The 18,864-nt window shown below is 35.0% G+C and overlaps 1 long non-coding RNA gene across 5 annotated transcripts in view; it reads right to left on the reverse strand.

Moving 5' to 3' along the window:
* Positions 1–18,864, reverse strand: part of LOC147911780 (uncharacterized) — a 243,870-nt gene that overhangs the window by 118,313 nt on the left and 106,693 nt on the right. For 4 of the 5 annotated variants that reach the window (XR_015550562.1, XR_015550563.1, XR_015550565.1 and 1 more), the window contains one exon: positions 8,418–8,607. The exons of the other annotated variant lie outside the window; for it this stretch is intronic. This is a non-coding gene — a long non-coding RNA (uncharacterized LOC147911780). The remainder of the gene's footprint in view (positions 1–8,417; positions 8,608–18,864) is intronic. 5 annotated transcript variants of the gene reach the window in all.

Here is an 18,864-nt window from a genome sequence, read left to right on the forward strand (position 1 = left end):
TATTCTATACACTTCTGGTGTATATCTATATATTCACATGTATGCCACTAATGTTTTGATGCTCATAAAAAGTGAACTATAGGAATGACTATTTTATAAACTGAATAGAATTTTACTACCTTCTTAATATAAAAAATGAAGTAAAAGTATTGTTTAACTCTCTTTCTCATGTTGGTTAGAATCACAGATATGTTTGGCACTGGATATAAATTCTTTCATGATCTGTTTCCCAATCTATCTTGCCAACCTTATCATCTGCTACCTCCCAATGAACCCTAGGGTCCAGCCACACTTCTACAGTTACTGTTCCCTATATACTATCTATAGTAAATTATTTTAAGTATTTCCTTATACTGAACCAATCTTGCATTCCTAAAATGACCCCCGAGTTTTATGACTAATTCATAATATGCTTAATTTGATTTTTAGTTAGTGCTTTTGCTTTAATATTCATAAGTCAGATGAAGTTGTAGTTTTCTTTACCGAGCTCTCTTTGTGAGTTTTCAGGAATTAATGTATGTTGTTTAAAAGAAGAAAAAAAAGAATGTGGAAGGTTTTCTTCTCATTTTATTTTTTGGGACAGTTTAATAATATTGGAATTATCTTTTGCTTATAGTGTTAATAGTTCACTCTGTGAAGCTACCTTGACTGACTTTTTTTTTAGAGGATGAGTAATCTGATCATTTTCTCCATTTATAACATCATTATACCTCATCATTTTTAGTGAGATTCAATAAGAAATGGATTTACAGGTATATTATTTGCAGTTAAAATGGGAAGTTCAAAAATAGTAAAAGCCAGAAATTTTTAACAATTTTGTCTCTGCCAAGTAGAATCAGAAGTAGAGGTTTGGACAGTGGAATGAATTTTGACTTTTTATTTAAATCCTTCCCTAACTTTTACATTTTTTTATATAAAATAAAAACACTATTTTAATTTTAATAAAAATAATTTAAATATCTTTAAAAGGCACACTGATCAGTCATATAAATATACTTATGAAATTGGAGGTCCTCACTTTTTACTTTCTACACTTCTGCGTTGTTTGAATGTTTATGGTGAATTTGCATTACTTCTGCTGTTAAAAAAATTTGCTATGATTTTCCCACTATAAAATTAGTTTATAATACAAAGTTCTTCATTATCTGGCACTGCTTGACCTCCCTTATTTCTATCTCTTATCTATATCCACCCTTATTCTAGTCACGTTTATTTTCGTACAAGCAGTTTGACATAGCAAATCTTCACAACCTCACACAATATTTCTTTTATCTATAACACCTTTCCTGAGCACCCTATTCTTCATTCTAGTGACCTCTTACCCAGCCTTGAAACCTCAGCTCTAGAGGTACAGTCTCTAGAAACTGGGCTGCTATACGTCTCTTTCTCTGTGTTCCCATAGAATCCTATGTCATAAAAAATCATCAGACCCTGCTGCAATTGTCTGTTTACTTGTCTGACACCCATTCGATTTTGAGTTCTATGCAGTCAGGTTATAGAACATGAAGATAAATGTTTAATCAGTGATATGTGTTCATTTTATATACATACCTACATAATTGTAAGTAGGTATGTATGTATACGTATAAATATAAATATATACATATATATATACACACACCTCATTCCAGTAAAATCTTTACTTTTAAATTATGTGTTTCTGTATCTTATATATTATTTGATAACAAAAGCAATATCTTCTGTAGCTTTGCATTTTCTAAGGACATACAATTACTTTCACATATTATAAAGTTTGTTGAAATAAATAAAGTATTTTTAACCATTATTGCATGTCCTGATTCCCTGCTATCTATATTCTTGTCTCATAACTGATTAAATTTATGAGTAATTGACTACAAATTTATCATTTTACTGTGAAAAAGACCCTAATATTCATCATTAATGAATATTTAGCAAGTCTTTATACCAAGTCCTTATAGGAATGTTACAATATTAGAAGTTATCCCTTGGCTATCACCCAGGAAACAATTATAGAGGGAGTTTTGAGAAGGTTCAATGTTTCCCTGGAGACAAAAAAAAAACATAATGACTTTGTAATTCTGTGAATTGATTCTCCAGAAGTGGAGACTAGTTTCCAATGAATTTTCTACATTTTCCTATCTTGTTTCTCGTGTAACAAAGGATACGTTCATTCATTCAATTCACATTGAGCACCAACTGTGTGTCAGGCTGCACTAGACCCTCAGCATACAACATTGAACACTAAAGATAATTTATGAAGTACAGATCAGCATTATTGACACAATCTTGGGCTATAAGTAGCATAGCAACAGCAGCAAAATATTAGCAGCTAAAACATATTGAGTACTTACTACATGCAAGGCACCATTTATAGCAGTCTACAGATAAAGTTGGAGCTGTTTTCACTGAAACATAGGTAGGGCAGTCCAGAGTCTCTGCCATCCTCCCCACCCCACACAATCTCTCAGATACCGTCTCTGACATCTTTAGGTGCTTTACAATTAAAACAAGATTACCATTCTGCTTTCTCAAGTCACTTAGTTTTGAATGCATAGATTCCTTGAACTATTAGAAATATTAAGATCAATAGATGAGGACTTAAATACTCCAATATATAGGATAAGCCAGAGAGAACTCAGACATTCATCCAACATCAGCTTCCTATTTTGACATCAAGTAACATATTGCTCCAGGCAAGGCAAGCTTTGGAGTATCTACTGTGATCTGTATAACAGAACTTAGTGTAGCTGCAGAGAGAAAAAGAAAGTAGAAAGCAAAATTGCAGTGGAAGATAAAATAGACTCTCCTCGACCTAAAACTCAATGGACCCTAGAAGCCATCTGTAGCATGTGGAAAGGGAGATGCAATGTTCAAAATGATTTCAATAGTCACTCTTTAACCTTGCTAATAATCAGGAACATGTGGTTAACATTTTTAAATATTTGAAGTACTAGTCTTTTTCAGCTTAAATTTATTTTTGTTGTTCAGAAGTCTCCAGGTTCCCTCAATTTCGAATGTGTGTGTGTGTGTGTGTGTGTATATATATATATATATTTTTTTTAAGAAAATGTTTCCTCCACAGCCCCATGGACCAGAGCAGGATGTGGATCAGCACCTGCTCTAGGGTTCCAAGCAGTTTGCTTTCGGTATCATTGATAATGGCTTTAAGATTCCTGCAGTCACCTCCACCAGGGACTTGAGGAACACACTGGCACAGGCAACCCAGGCCCACCAAGTCCTGATGCTGCGAAGACTCATCCAGCAGCAGTCAGCCATGGCGTCGCTCCTGCCACAGTCCCCAACAGGCTCTGGGCCCAAGGGAGGCCTTACTTGCAAACCCAATGGACTCAGCCTGGCTCTGTGGCCTGGACACGAGGCCTCAGCTCAACAGTCTGGGTAAAACTTGGGCCACTCCAGCTGACCTGGAGCAATCCAGGCCCTCCTTGGCATGGGGTCACGGAGAAAGCAGACATCTAGGGGAGGATCCTGGATGGGCCCTGTTTCAGCCCCCACATCACAGCAGGCCCCCGAAAAATTTTTAATATTTTGCTAACAATTTTCAAATGACAAAGCTCCCAGTGGCATGAGGTTGGGAATAGCTACTTCAGGATGATTGAGAGTATAGAAGCAAACATTATTTTCCCATGAGGTGGAATTATAGATTCAACACTGGACTGGATCAAACACAATGAGTAGTAACATTTTAGTGCAAAGGGATGTCATTTATAAAAAAATAATAATAAAACAAACTTGAATGGCAATAAAGACAACACTTCAAAGTTGAGCTTTCTGCTGGGCTACAGTGATTTCACCAGCTGAACAGTTGCACCTTAAAGTAGATGAAAATGCCAAAAGTCTACAGCCTGGTTACTTGCTGACTGAGAAATACCACTGATATTTGAAGACAATTGAATTGACATACATACATAATTTTATTTAAATAATAATAAGGCTGGTAATTCCCAGGGAGTCCATTTTGTCTGGGTAAAAAAGTGGCTCTTCTGGGATTAATGAAAACAAAAGTGTCAGAAGTCTGGAGAGAGAGAGAGAGAAAAAAAATGTACTTTAGGTGTTTTTGCAGGACAGAGAGAAGGAAAATTCTGCACCAGAAGATCAAACAGGGTTGCGATTTTTATTTTTTATCAGACAGGATTTCCACGGAAAGCTTGGGAAAATAATGATAAAATATGTGTTATACTGGGTACTTTGTTGGACCAAAAGGACTCTATAGTCCAGGGAGAAGATCCCAAGTTCATCTCCTCTCAGATCTTTGTGATAAGATCAACATTTGGCTGTGTTTTTAAAGCAAGAGACTAAAAAGATAAAACAATTTTGGACAATCCGTCCTGTGAAAATTAAAGAATAAGAACCCCACAGCAGTTGTTACCTATATTTTTTTGAGTAATGCTGGGTTACCAAATACACAGAGAAGGTAACTCTCCTCAGGACATAATTTTAGAGGCACCAGATACACCTCTTCTGTAAAACAATCCCTGAATTTCATTTAGAGGCAATTGTTTTGGATTTGTTTTTTTCTAATAAGCATTATTTTTATGATTCTAAAATTAAAACCTTCTCAATATAGATGATTTAGAAAATACAAAGTATTTTAAAAACAAATAATCATTCATCACCACATGCAATATGTTTTCCTTTAAGATTTCCTTTGTTGTTGCTTCAAGAGGTCTTCACTCCAATATTGCACAACTAATTAATTGTATTTTCTTTTAAAGTTTAGTTATTTCTTAAACATTTAACTCTCTAATGCACGTTTTGGTAACTGGTGATAAGTGACTATGTAAAATTTGGTAAACAACTAACCAATTGCACTAGCACTGTTTATTGGCTAATCTTTTCTTTTTCTAATGTAATATAATGCCACCTTTATACATTGCTAATTGTGTACCCATGTTAGAGACTATATAGGAACTATTTTTTCATGTCTCTAGCATTGTAGTGTATTTCCTTGGCTATTCTAACAGTTTATTCTTCTTCATGGACATTAATATCACATTCTCACACCCCTTTCACCTCCCAAAATAATCATTATTTTCACAGCAATTATCCATAAACCAAGTTGGGAAGTACTGATATCTTTACAATGTTGAGGATTTTTGCTTTTTCCCATCCATGAAAAGGGTACCTGCCCCCCGACACCCCCCTCCTCCACAGTCCAAGTCTTTATGCTATTGCTTTGGCTTAAAGCACCTATTCTCCTGCTCTTCTATGGCTCATTTTAAAGTCTCAGTTTAAATGTCTCAGTGTAAATGTTCAGGTTTCAGTTTAAATGTCACCTCTTCAGAGAGGAAACTCTTCTTTGATCGGCCAATCTAAAGTAACTCCTACCCCCAACATCTACACACTCTGGATCGCATGGCCCAAGGTTGTTTCTTTTGTAGCGCATATAACTTTTTGAAATTACTTTATTTCTATATTGTTTACTTGTATGTCTCCCCAACCAGAATATAAAAATCATGAAGGAAAGGATTTTATCTGTCTTTTTCACCGCTTTTTCCCTATCGCCTAGCAGGATACCTGACATATATCAGTGTTCAATAATTGTTTGCTGAATGGACAATGAATGAGTGAATAAAGTCAGCTCAGAGAAAATCTCCTCTGTTCTATGCTTGATATATGCTCTACCAGTTCTGGCACTGCTACCCTTGACTGTTGTTGTGTAGAGCCTCGTGTGGTATCTAGTGGAGTGGTATCCAGATCTCCAATGGCTCCCTACTCCGCAAGCTAGTCTCCATTATTGACACTATCAAATCACAATTGTGATATGGCCATTTGCGACTTCCTTCAATCTTTTCCCACTGCAAGATATTTCACAGAAATCTCTCATGCTCGTGTTGTGGTTGGCCCCTTGGATCTGAGGGATCCCCACACCATTTTTGTTTGTCTTTCATTTCGGTTGGATTCTGGAAAAGGGGTAAGACATCAGTTCTTGGGCCATCTTTCTGGTGAGAACACCTATTAATTATAACATTAAATTCTTCTATAGTCCATTTTTTTTCTGTTTATGTGATCTATAAAATACTTGCAGGACATTTAAAAGTGTCCTGCTATGAATGTGTTTCTCTTGATTCTTCTTAGAGCTCTACTTATTTAAAAATATATTGCAAGGTTACTTCATTTGGTGCATTACAGCTCTTGAGTATTGAACATTAACATTCATTTTAAAAATTTACTATATTTTCCTGGTTTAATGTAATCCTTGCCCTTGAAACTCAAAATTTTTACCAAAGTATTTCTAGATGTTACCTTTCTCTCTCTCTCTCTTTCTCTCTCTCACACACACACACACACACACACATTAAATGTGACTATTAGTCATTTCTTTCAAACTAAAAAGTCAAATATTTGTTCAGCCCAATAAATTTTCTCTCCACTATTCTTTGGTTTTTGCTTCTTTTACATCATGTCTGTTCTCCTCTTCTAAAATTCCTATTATTTTGTGTGTATTGGATTTGTCCACAATGTCTGTCATATTTTCTCTTACTGTTTTTCACCAATTTACCATTTCCTCAGAGTTCTGAATGAATCTCTTGAATCCATATGCTACTTTTAAAATTCAATTATTACCTTGTTATATGGTACTTCCTTTAAAATTTTAAATTTAACAAGCATACTTTAAAAAATCTGTGTGTGTGTGTGTGTGTGTATGTGTGTGTGTGTGTGTGTGTTTTAACTCCAATTCATATCTTACAATTGCTTGTTCTAGTTTTCTGTTTGTTTGTTTATTTGGACCAATTATATTCTTAAATCCTGTTGAAAAAAAAACATAAAACTTCCCTAACTTCTTTTTCTGGTTCTTGGAATACCTATGTTTCCCAGTGAGGTATCTCTGCTGATTCTTGATAATTTTCTTTGTTTGAATTGCAGTATCTTTTCACATATTGGGTGATTATTTTTTTTTTCTTCTTAAAAATTCTCACATCAGAATACCTATGGTTGCTCATTACCTTGCCATAGTTAAGTAGAAATTGAGATAGGTTCTATAAGAAATTGGTACAGGTCTTTGCATGAATCTTTCAGATCTGGATGCAGAGAAGGGAGAAATTTCATAATTATTATAAATTTATATTGTTAATGACTTTGTAGTCTGAAGGGATTGAGAAAGGATCCAGAATCCTAAACAGACTAAGTAGGAACTTTGCCACTGTGCTATTTCTTCATTTGCAAGAGCAAATTCAGTTCAAACAAGCCTGGAATCAAGCCCACAATAATCAGCTTCCCTGTACCAAGAACAAGTCATAGCAGTCCTCAGTTTCCTTTTAGTGATACTGCCCATAGTGTTGACCATTGGCTTCTAGTAAGCCTTCACTGTCAGTTAAGTCTATCTCACTTCTCCCCAGTTCTGACTGTAGGACTAGATAGTGTGCCTGAACAGAGGTCAAGTAGCATTAACGTGCTATGCCCTTCAATGTTCTTTGGCCCACCCTAGCAATTCAGCCTTCTTTAAATTTTAAGAAGCATTGCTAGAATTGCCTCAATTTATTCCCAGACTTACTATTTTTTCACAGGAGGCATTTTTCTGTTCAGGGCTCTAGTCTTTCCTTCACCTCGTCCCTTCTTATTTTAACTAATAGGAAAGCCTCAAAGTTTGTGGTACATCCGTTGGCAGCTTTCCACCTTGTTTTTATACCTTTTCTCTTTTCAGTGGGAATATGGAGAATTACTGTGTTACCACTGCAATTTTTACTGGAAGGCATTCCTTTCGCTTCTTCTAGGCTTCCCTTCTACTTTATTTCTTTTGAAATCTAGAATTGTTAAGGAAAATTTGGGACTATGCAGCAAATACTTATATTACAGTATTGACATTCTAGTTTGTAATTAAAATAAAATTATCCTGGTAAAATGATCCATTAAGGCATTATAAGACATTATACTCTTTTTAAAATTCAATGAATATTTATTCACAAAAGTAAATGTGATACAATGCCCACTCTAAAAGTGCCTACAAAAATGAGTGTATTTGTTGTCATTTAACAGGAAGAGGGAATTAGACTAGGAAAAATTAGTTTTATTTAAGGATTATTAATAAGAAACTTGATATTATGAGCAACTGTACAAGCAAAAACAAATTCATTGCAACTCTAGTTGAGAGACTTCTTACCAAGAGGCAGCATGAGAATTCTGAATCCCTAAATCAAGGCACAGAAAGCAAATATAGGGTTACCACAATGAGGACTGGGAAAATAGGGATTGGAAGGGAACGGGAAAGACACTGTGCTGACTCACAGTATTATCTAGGGTTGGATGAACCTTTGTTTTTTTTTTTCTTTTTGGCATGCATCTTTATGTTATGATATTTCCAGTATTCTAAGATTAGGATGTTTTCTTAAAGGTTTTCCAGTTAGTATTTGTGCATGTACACAAAGGTGAATGCTTGAATGACAAGAAATCAATGCAGATCAAAGCTAGTTATTTACCTGCTGAATAAGGATTTTCTATTGCTTTCCATGTGGCCACACTCCAGCACTGGTGGGTCAAGTCCTTCTCACACTTCGAATCTTTCTGACTTCAACTTCTGCTCCATATTTCTGATTGACTTTTTGTCCTCTTCTTCTGCTTTTAAGGGCCCATCTGGATATTCCAGGATCCACGATAATATCTTCCTATCTTAAAGTCAATTGATTAGCAACTTTAATTACATCTGCAAAGCGCCTTCTCAACAATACCTAAGATTGAATAACCTGGTCATGGGAATCTTAGGTAAAGGGGATCTTTAGTATTCTGCCTACTGCCAAAGGTATATAGGGCAGACTTTCACAAGGGAGAGACCTGTGCTTCATTGCTTTGCTAGCTCTCTTCTTTACTCATTGCTGTTATTTGTTTTTACACATTTTTGCATTTATAAATATTATAGATTTGCAAGGCTGACTTCTTTACCTTGACCTGGGCACACAAAAAGAGAGAAATCCTTTTTTTGCCCTAAAAGTTTGAATCACTGACAAAATAAAGTCCTAGAAGTTATTAGCCTTTGAGTTTTATTTAATTTCTTATGATATGAAGTACGCAAAAAGCCCTATTAAAACACCACTGCAAGATAATCATGAACAGACCCTTTAGAATTCTTAGAGATGCTCATTTTGTAGAGAAATGGTGAAACAGAAATGTCAGCACTGGCAGCCGAAAAGGTACAGATCTCCTGGTAATAAGAGAGGCAGCTGTTTCAATACAAGTTTTTTAAAAGTAAAATGTCCCATTGTGCCCTGGAATCCCTAGTTTAATTACGGTGAAGAAACAGAGTTTACTGTTTTTTACCATCCAGAATAAAAATGATCTTAAACAACAAGGTATGATCTAAGGAAATTTTTCACTAGAGATTTAAAGTGATCTAAGATACAGAGCCAGCCACGTTGTCATTAGTAGTTCCCAAAATAGACAGAAAGTCAGACAAATTAGTTTATTTTTTAATTATAAATCTCTAGAAATGTAAGTAAGTCATTGAAACATTCCCTCTTTTAAATGTTTAAGATTCAAAATAGGTGTCTGGCTTCTTTAGACAGTATGATGTAATTAATAGAGCATAAGCTTTGGAGATAGATAAAACTGGGCCCAAACCTTGGCTTTCTCACTTAGTAAATGTATGAATATGAGCAATTTACCTAATCTTTCTGTTTCACTTTCTTCACCTATAAATTAGAAATAGCGTTACCTACTTTGAAGGCTATTGTGAGGATTAGACAATATGTTAAGTTCCTACTCAGTACGGGCACATAGTAAGTGCTGAAGTGGCAGCTTAGAGTTATTTACCAGAGCCTATGCAACATCAGCCTTCGTTGCTACTGAGTAGGATATAAGGCAAACGTTGAAGGCGTTACTATGATATGATGGTCTCCATCATGAACAAATCCTTCCCTCCACCTTCCTCCTTCTCTTCCCCCTTCCATCCTTCTTCTTCTCCTTCTCTCTGTCTCTTCTCTGTCTCTCTCCTCTCTCTCTTTTCTTGAGTTTTATTTCACTCCCTTGCTTTTCCTCTATTCATTTCCAGAGTGGTTGGAGAAACGGGAGTAAAATGAGTATTGTGTAGTTATACAGATGAAAGGGAAAAAAGTATTTTAAGGAGCAATCTGTTATTAGTATCAAATACAACAGAGCAATCAAGGAGAATGAGAAGAGAGAAGATAACTGCAGATCTGGCAGGAAGAGAGTCTGCTGATGACTTTCATGAGGACAGTCACAGTCCAATGGGGATATTAAGCTGATGAATGACTAATTTTCTAGTTTCAAGTGGACATAAATCACAATGAGTGGACTCATATAGACACATAAGCTCACAAAATAATATTAAAAAAAAAAAACAGCTTTAATCCAGCCACCCAGTCCTCCTGAGACATAATGGGGAGGAAAAGAAGAATCCTTGCCAAGGAAACCTCCTAAGGGTTAAGAGTTTCACACATCTCTAAGCAATATCTTCAGAAAGCCTAGAGGAGGAACAACACTTAAATGAGAGGGTCCCAGAAAGTACATCATCTGCTACTCTGGGTTAGTTTGTGGTCTGTTGCCTAGAGCTGTCTCAGAGAGATTCGTCAGCTGACTTACTCCGAATGCTGCCTCCAGACCCAAATATTTGTGCATACTTATTGGGCCAGCTGGATATAATCAGTATCAGAAATGGCGAGGCAATGATGGACTAGGCAACCTAATTATACATGGGCGGTTGGGTAAAACTGGGTGTTTAGAGGTCCATTTGCCCAAACACATCTAAGTGGCCAGACAGTCAAGGACTAGAGTATCCTAGGCAAAAATAGCTCACTAATCCTTTTCAAATACATATCTAAAAGCTAGTCACATATTTCTATTTCAAATACATCATTGTTACCTAAATTAACATTGCTGTGTCACAGTCAAGATGGATCATCCTGTCTTAGATTTCAGGACCATAGTCTCAATGCTAGGGAACAATGTAGTAGCCAAATAATTTTATTACAAATGAATTTTAATGGAAGGAACTAGATGGCAACTGGATGGAGAAAGTCTCAGGGACTCCCTGAAGGAATTATTGAGTAAATAGAGGAACGTAGTTCTGATTACCACATATTTTAATATCATGCTCCTGGGTCTCATCTTCATGACTTGGCTATATAGTCATAATGCCAGAACAAGCTCTGTAGTCAGACTTGACCTAACTTCTATTTTTAAAAACCATTCCAAGAGTTGACAGAGCATCATAGTTTGTGAATCCTGCTTTAAATTCCTTGTAAAGTGAAAACTACTCATCAAATTCTATTGATCCAAATACTATTGAAATAATTTTTAAAAATTATATCTATTCCACTCAATCTATATATTCACCAAAAGATAATCAGTGCCCCACATTTTGAGCAAAATTCTAACATCATCAACACTACAAAAGGTGCTACCGTTTGATGTAAGTGAATGTGAGCAATATTTTCAGAATCCTCAACTAGCTTAATCATGTTTGGTTTTCAAATATATGAAAACAGTATGGCATGTAGTTGACTTTTTTTCCTAGAAAAGGAATGTTCAACTTTCAGCGTGTTAAATGTGAGCTTGGTAAAAGAAATAATTTCTTGACCATGAGGCATGTGTTAAATATTGGAATTGAGTTGTTAAACATTCTGAATGTTGTTAAAAACAGCAAAAACCTTCATTAATGGTGAATTCTTTGAATTTGGTTTTGTCTGAAATCAGAATAATAAATTGCAAGCAGTCAGGATTTTTGCCACTCTGAGAATTTACCATTCAGTTTTTGTTCTTATTGAAAATGAGGAACAAAGCAGCAGAAGAATACATCATGATGGAAGCCGTATATGTAAGTAAAGGAGATAATGTATAGTAGGTAGAGAGCTCCAAATTAGAAGATATCTCATTTTTATGAGGGATTGTACCTTTGCATAAGTTATTTGAGCATCATGAATCTCAGTTTCCTCAACTGGAAAATAGAAATTATTCCCACCCTGTTTAATTGATAAGCCAGTTTTTAAGATCAAATGACCTAACAATTTATGAAGCTGTTTTATAAACTATAAGATTCTAAATAACATAAGCTATCATTATGAAAATGAATTTGTGTCTTAATTATACTTTAAGTAAATGCAATCCTATAAATTATAGAATATTACTTGTGTTTATATTTTGGGTTAGACGCTTAGAATGTTATAAAAAGTAAAGTAAGAGAAGGTCTATAATGTTTTGCTCCATCTGAAAAATCTAGAATAATTAGAAATATATTAAAATAATAGAATACACATCCATATAGCAGTCAAGTATTCTAAAAGGAACAGATATGTTTACCTTAAAAACTTTAACTTTCTGATTTTAATAATATTCGGAGGCTGTTTTATTACCCTTTAATGCAGGTAAAGCTTTGCAGAAGTTTTAACTCAGATAGATGACTAAATAGCTAGATCAGATTAAATATCTACCTAGACATCAATTTCCCCGTCTAACTCCTTAGTTGAATCTTGTCTGCTATACTAAACAGTAAATGATAACTGGATGTTGCATCAAAGAAAGAGGGAAAAATTTCAAGGAGAAATCTTCTCAGATTTTTTTTTAAAGTTGCCACTGATCTGCAAACTCAGTGTTCTACCATTTTAATATTTTCTCACAAACAGAAAGAAAATTGTGCTCTTCTGATGCCGCATGACTCCAGATTTGTTTGGCTCATGAAAGACATTTTTGTGCAATTAAGAATGCTTATTGTATAAATATAAGAAACTACAAAATGCTGTGATACTTGTAAACTTCTTCCTCTTTCTTGTTCTTTCCTTTTATAAATGTGTTTACATGTACTGTCTTAACAACTAAGTTAAAAATCACAGGTTAGTTTAATGCAAAAGTATCTATTTAACATGACTAAGCCACTTGGCTGATGAATAGTATGGAACAGGGTTTATAAAATTGCTCAACTTCCATTGGACTCCAAATGGTTCATATGCATTTAGGGAAAATTAATCTAAACCACATTTAAATGATTGGCTCTGAAATATCCATCAAATCCCAGAATGGGGATTTGGAAGTCATTGTTGACTGTTTCTTATACAGCGGAGACCAACACATATCCCACATTGCGAAACCACAGAACATCTGTACCTGGAATACTATATGCAATTACAGTCACTGGATCACAAGAAAGACACAGAATGGGGTAGGAGAAACTTAAATCACCACAGAATAGGAGATGCTGCCATAGAAGAACAATCTTAAACTAGGACTTTCCAGTGAAATGTTACTCTCTAGATCCTTGTTTTATAGAACCAGGGGCAATGTTTAAATAGCAGAACACGGAGCTGGCCCCGTGGCTTAGCGGTTGAGTGCACACGCTCCGCTACTGGCCGCCCGGGTTCGAATCCCAGGCGCACACCGATGCACCGCTTCTCCGGCCATGCTGAGGCCGCGTCCCACATACAGCAACTAGAAGGATGTGCAACTATGACATACAACTATCTACTGGGCCTTTGGGGGGGGAAAAAAGGAGGAGGATTGGCAATAGATATTAGTTCAGAGCCGGTCTTCCTCAGCAAAAAGAGGAGGTTTGGCATGCATGTTAGCTCAGGGCTGATCTTCCTCACAAAAAAAATAAATAAATAAATAAAACTGTTTAAAATAAATAAATAAATAGCAGAACAGGTATTTTTAGGACCGTGAGAAAGAAAAACTTTTCTACAGGAGATTGCGTAGTTTAATAAAGAGAACTTGGATGTTTGAGTAAAACAGCTTTGAGTGAGAGTCCTAGTTCCAACAATTATCCGCTGTGTGACTTTGAGCAAGTTATTTTGTCTCCGAATCTCACTTTCTTCATCCACAGAATGAGAATAATTATAGTAACTTGTTTTGGGAATTAAATGAGATGATATTATTTCAGTCCCAGGCATTTAATAGGAATTCACTGAATGTTACTTCACCATTTTACACATAAAAAATAAAGTGGAATTACTATTCAAAAAAGGCCGTGTGCTAAAGATATAAATGGTTTAAAGAAGCATAATTATGAGAGTGATACATCCATAGTAGATTTTTAAACAGAAATTAAGGATATTAAAAAAGGATACAAATTTTCAGTCATAAGAAGTTCTGAGGATCTAATGTACCACAGGGTGACTAATTAATAGCTTAATAGTTAATAATATGGTATTGTATACTTGAAATTTGCTGAGAGTAGATCTTAAGCATTGTCGCCTTACACACACAAAAGAGTTAACTATGTGAAGTGATGTATGTGTTAATTTTCTTGATCTTGGTAATCATTCCACAACTTATATGTATATCAAATCATCACATTGTATGCTTTAAATATATACAGTTATATTTGTCAATTATTCCTCATTAAAGTTAAAAAAATTAAAAAAAGAAAGATACCCAAGCCTTTTGAGGTAAACATTTAAGAAGATGTTTTAGAGGAAATTTTGGTCAAAATGTCAGGGGAAAAGACTTTTTTTCCTCTACAGCTGGTCTCAAATAAACAGATTCTTTTTACAAGGCAGTGAAGGGGAATTTCAGAACTGTCAGAGACAGACATTGTTCAAAAGAGATTTCGACAAAGTTCCTTTATTTTCTATTTAAGATAATATTAAGCAATAATCCGATATTATCCACTCTGGTTTCTCACCCCTCTAATGATTTAACTGTTTCAAATGTCCAAGCAGAGAATCAAAAGTCTTAGACTAAAGGTGTCTTGTCCATGGTCGGCCATTATGGGCGTGGCCTGCTCCCTGCTCTTCTTCTTTCGCAAAACCTACCTCCCTTTTTTATGCCTAAATTGACTGTCAGTGAAGACACTCAATTATAATTTTTCCTCAATTTGGGCATTGAGACAAGGCCATCCTACAATTACAGAGATGTGTACAAATTAGCATGCATATAGAAATTCTCAGGGTATAATGTAAGCCATAAAGACTAGAGAACACCCCATAATCTCTTCCAGTCCTTATTTATAACATAAATAAATTATCTCTTGGGAATGGAAAGGCCTAAATCTTGCTATACTATGACATCCTAGTAATATTTCCAAATTCTTACTCTCCCAGATGAAGAATTCACTGCCCTGTGGAAAATAGCCAAGAAAGCACTCGATTCTGTAGGATTGTACAAAAGTCCCTGGAACAAAGGACGGTCAGTCATGCCTCTCTTTGGACTTCTCTTGTTTTACGGGCCTGTATGAAGCATGATTCTGACCCACTTTGCTATTTGTTCTTCTTAGATAACATTACAGAGTTAGTTTGCTTTCTTACAGAGCAAATAAAGCCTGAGTGTTCTATTCAAGAGTGGTTGTAGTGAACAAAAACAGAGTGGCTGATTAGTAATTTTGGTTCTCTGTCTTTCTACTCATAATTTCAGATGAGAAATCTTTTGCACATAATGATAAGAAAGAACAATATACAAAATTAAATGTATAGCATGATTACAACCTTATAAAATCCATTAAAAGAGTGTAATAAAGAAAATATCCTCAAATACATTGATTTGAGGGGTAGGCCTTATGTGTTTTTTAACTTTTTTTCAATACATAATCCATTTATAATTAAAAAATAAGTTAGATACACATTTAAGAAAAAATTCTGTCCCTAGAATTGTGAAACATTTTGGATGCCATGATATCCGATATGTCTGGAAGTGGCTGTGTAGGAAGTAAGTCACCTCCTAACTGTGATTTGAAAGTAATATGGGAAAGCTCCTCTGCTTCAAATTAGTTTCTCCACAAACTTTCATATAAATTCCTGAATCCCTGCAATTAGGACATAACTTTTCTGGACTGTAGACATTTTCCTTTGTTAAAAAAAAATGCATATTTTGGAAGGGGACAACTATCCAACATATTTTAATAAATGTTTATAGTTGAAACCTCAAAAACAAAACAAAACAAAAACATAAGACCAGGTACACAAGATGATTCACTTAAGGTTCTTAATTGCAGGTAACCAAAACTGTTTTAGGATTATTCAGAAAAAAACATATTTTATTGAAATCTATTTGGTAGCTCATGAAATCATGATTACAAGGAAGGTGAAAAAACTACACCTGGAAAATGAGCAGGAAAAAGGGAGCAAAGACACAGTGAGGAACGCATTCTATTGGTAAGTGACAAAAGCAGTGATGGTAACACCAAATTCAAAATTTAGGTGGGTCACAAACCTAGTCACATGCATCCCCTAGCTAAAAGGTAGGTTGGAGAAGTGGGTATCTTTTTTTTCCATTTCCATAGTGTGAGGTGGGGTCTCTCTCCCACCAAAAGTCACAGTGTAAGAAATTCGTCAACATGGGAGTTCAGAAGATAAGCACCTAAAAGTAATGACAAATGTTCACAGCACGCGTGACGAGGGCAGATGATAACATTGATGTAAGAGGGAATTTTATGTGGAAGGGTACAAGATATGTACATTGCTTGTGTGGAATCAAAAGAAATGGAGGTAATAGATATGCTATAGAGGGGAAATTTAAGTCATGCCTGAGAAATTTAGCATGAGGTTCATCTATAGATGTTTATGCAAGTATAATATGATATGAGTAAAGTTTGAAAAGATTATCCTTGTTGCAGTGAGAAAAAGTTAGATCTAGGAAACAGACAGGAAGTAGGATATCTGAGTCTGGCAATTATCAACGTTCTATCTGTCAACATTTCATGAGGTACAAATTGAATAAGGGGAAACCTTCTGATCCTCAGTTGCTCCTCCTACTCATTCTTACCTTATTGCTTCCCCCACTTGTTATGTCAGTCCAAAAAGGTCTATTTCCTGCCTTTTTTGATTAGTAGTAAGCTAATGAAGTTCCCAGGACTTATACCATTTCACTTGATTCTAAATTCTCAACATGTGTAGCTCCTGAATAAAGTACAACCTTCTACACACCATACATATGTTGTGAAAAACCTGCCTTTTTGAAAAAATTGGTCTCATTTTCTTTTGACCTACTTTAGAATTTTGGTTGCAACTGGTTTTCATATCAGAAGAGTCTTCAACAAACTGTTGATTTTAATCGCTTGCTATAAGCATATCTCTAAGCAATGCCTTACATAAACTCATTTCACTACTGAAAAGGAGCTTTGCAGCAAATCGTTTATATTTACTCCCCAACTTATATATTTTATAAGGTCTTATTCTGGAATATTTGTTCCTATAGAGAGGAATACCTATAATGTCAAAGCTTGTTACTCTTAGTACATTTATATAGGACTTTTAGTCCTTCATATATATCTACCTGTCATATTAACTTTAGTATGTCAGACCTACTGTGTTGTGGGAAGATTTGGGGATAGAGAGGTGAAAAATATTTTGATTAAATACCACTTTTCCATCTACTCCAATCACAGCTTCTTTAAATTTAACCAGCTCAGTATTTTACTCAATCAAAACTATCAATATCATCCTTTTCTTGTTTTTCACAGTTAAAACACACTTATTTAATTTAAAACATACTAATTTTCACAGTTAAAACATATTTTCACCTTCTGTAGAAAATCTAGGTCAGCATGCCTTAATATGTGCCTTCAGGAATGGTTTTTCGACACCAAATTGAGATACATGCATTAAAAACAATTTATGGACAAAATGAATTCTACTGGCCAGGAATACCAAAAATGTTTAAAAACCAAAGACCAAAACATAAAAATACAAAAAAACAAAACAAAAAATAGTACTATAGTTTGTCAGAAAAGTTGTCACATTCTATGAACAATTTTTTATGATATAATAAAATATGTGTGGTGTCCAGAGTCTTTGCCCATAAATGTTAGTTTAGCTTATCTCAGTATGAAAATATTTTTAAATCAAGCGTTTCTCAGCTACTGGGCTAGGGGGATGCAAGGTAGCGACAGGGAGCAAGGGTATTGCATTGAGTGGAATATACTTTTGAACTATAGCCAACTTGGCATTAGACATTTTAGCCTCTGGTCTATTCTGTGTATTACTGAACAATGGCTTTATCATCCAACAGCTGGGGCATAGTCTGTAAATTTGTGGTGTAGATTTATCTCATGTATACATCATTGGTGATATCAGTGTAGGTCAAATGTCCAACAAAGGTCAGAGAGTTGTTTCATTGCCAATCTAATTTAATGTTGAAACTGTTAGAAATAATACCCAAGGGGAAAAGGGGAGGATGAGATAGTCTTCTTCCCACAAGGAAGATTTGTTCTTTCATTCTTAGTGAATTAGAATTACCCATGCCTGGAGAACGTGAAAACATCTCATCCCAAGCTAACAAATTCCAGTGCATGCCAAAAAGGGCCTTTTCCAATTGCTAGCATTACCTACAGATGAGATCAGTCATGTAAGAATTTGCAAAATGAGAGATATAAACTGTGGCATTATCTGGCCTAATCCGTCGTCTTTTAGGCCAAACCATTCAGGATGGGTGATTGTCTTTTATCTTAAGAAGAAGAAGATCTTAAGAAGCATATAATGTGTTTCAGTATTTTTTCAATCTTTTCAGTTTATCTAAAAGTCATATTTCTCATTTCCACTTAAGTGAAGCTCTTCTTGTTTGAAAATACATGCACATTACTCTTCAATATTCTTTTCTTAGAAGCTTTTTACGATACTGGGGATGGTAACCTAACCAGTCCTTTATGCTTCATTCTGTAAACTAAGCAATCTTAATTCTTAGACATTTAACATTTCTAAAATAATATATTACCTATTATACCAATTATTTCTGTTATTCTCCAAAAAAAAAATCACCAGTTTCTTCATATCCTTCAAAAATGTGCAACCAAAGTTGTACATCAGGTATAGAGAAACTACAATATCCAGAGCATAAAATGGATCTAGAACATGGGCTACAAGGATACAGAAGTGATAGGTCTGGTCACCAGGGACATAAAATAAGCTAGAAAGAATTTTAATGAAAATGCTTTTCTTAAAATAGCATATAGTAATATTTTAATAAAATAATACATTACTTTATAGTATG

Source organism: Ceratotherium simum, chromosome X (assembly GCF_057802395.1).
Source record: "Ceratotherium simum simum isolate JZ-2026a chromosome X, ASM5780239v1, whole genome shotgun sequence".
Lineage (NCBI taxonomy): Eukaryota > Metazoa > Chordata > Mammalia > Perissodactyla > Rhinocerotidae > Ceratotherium > Ceratotherium simum.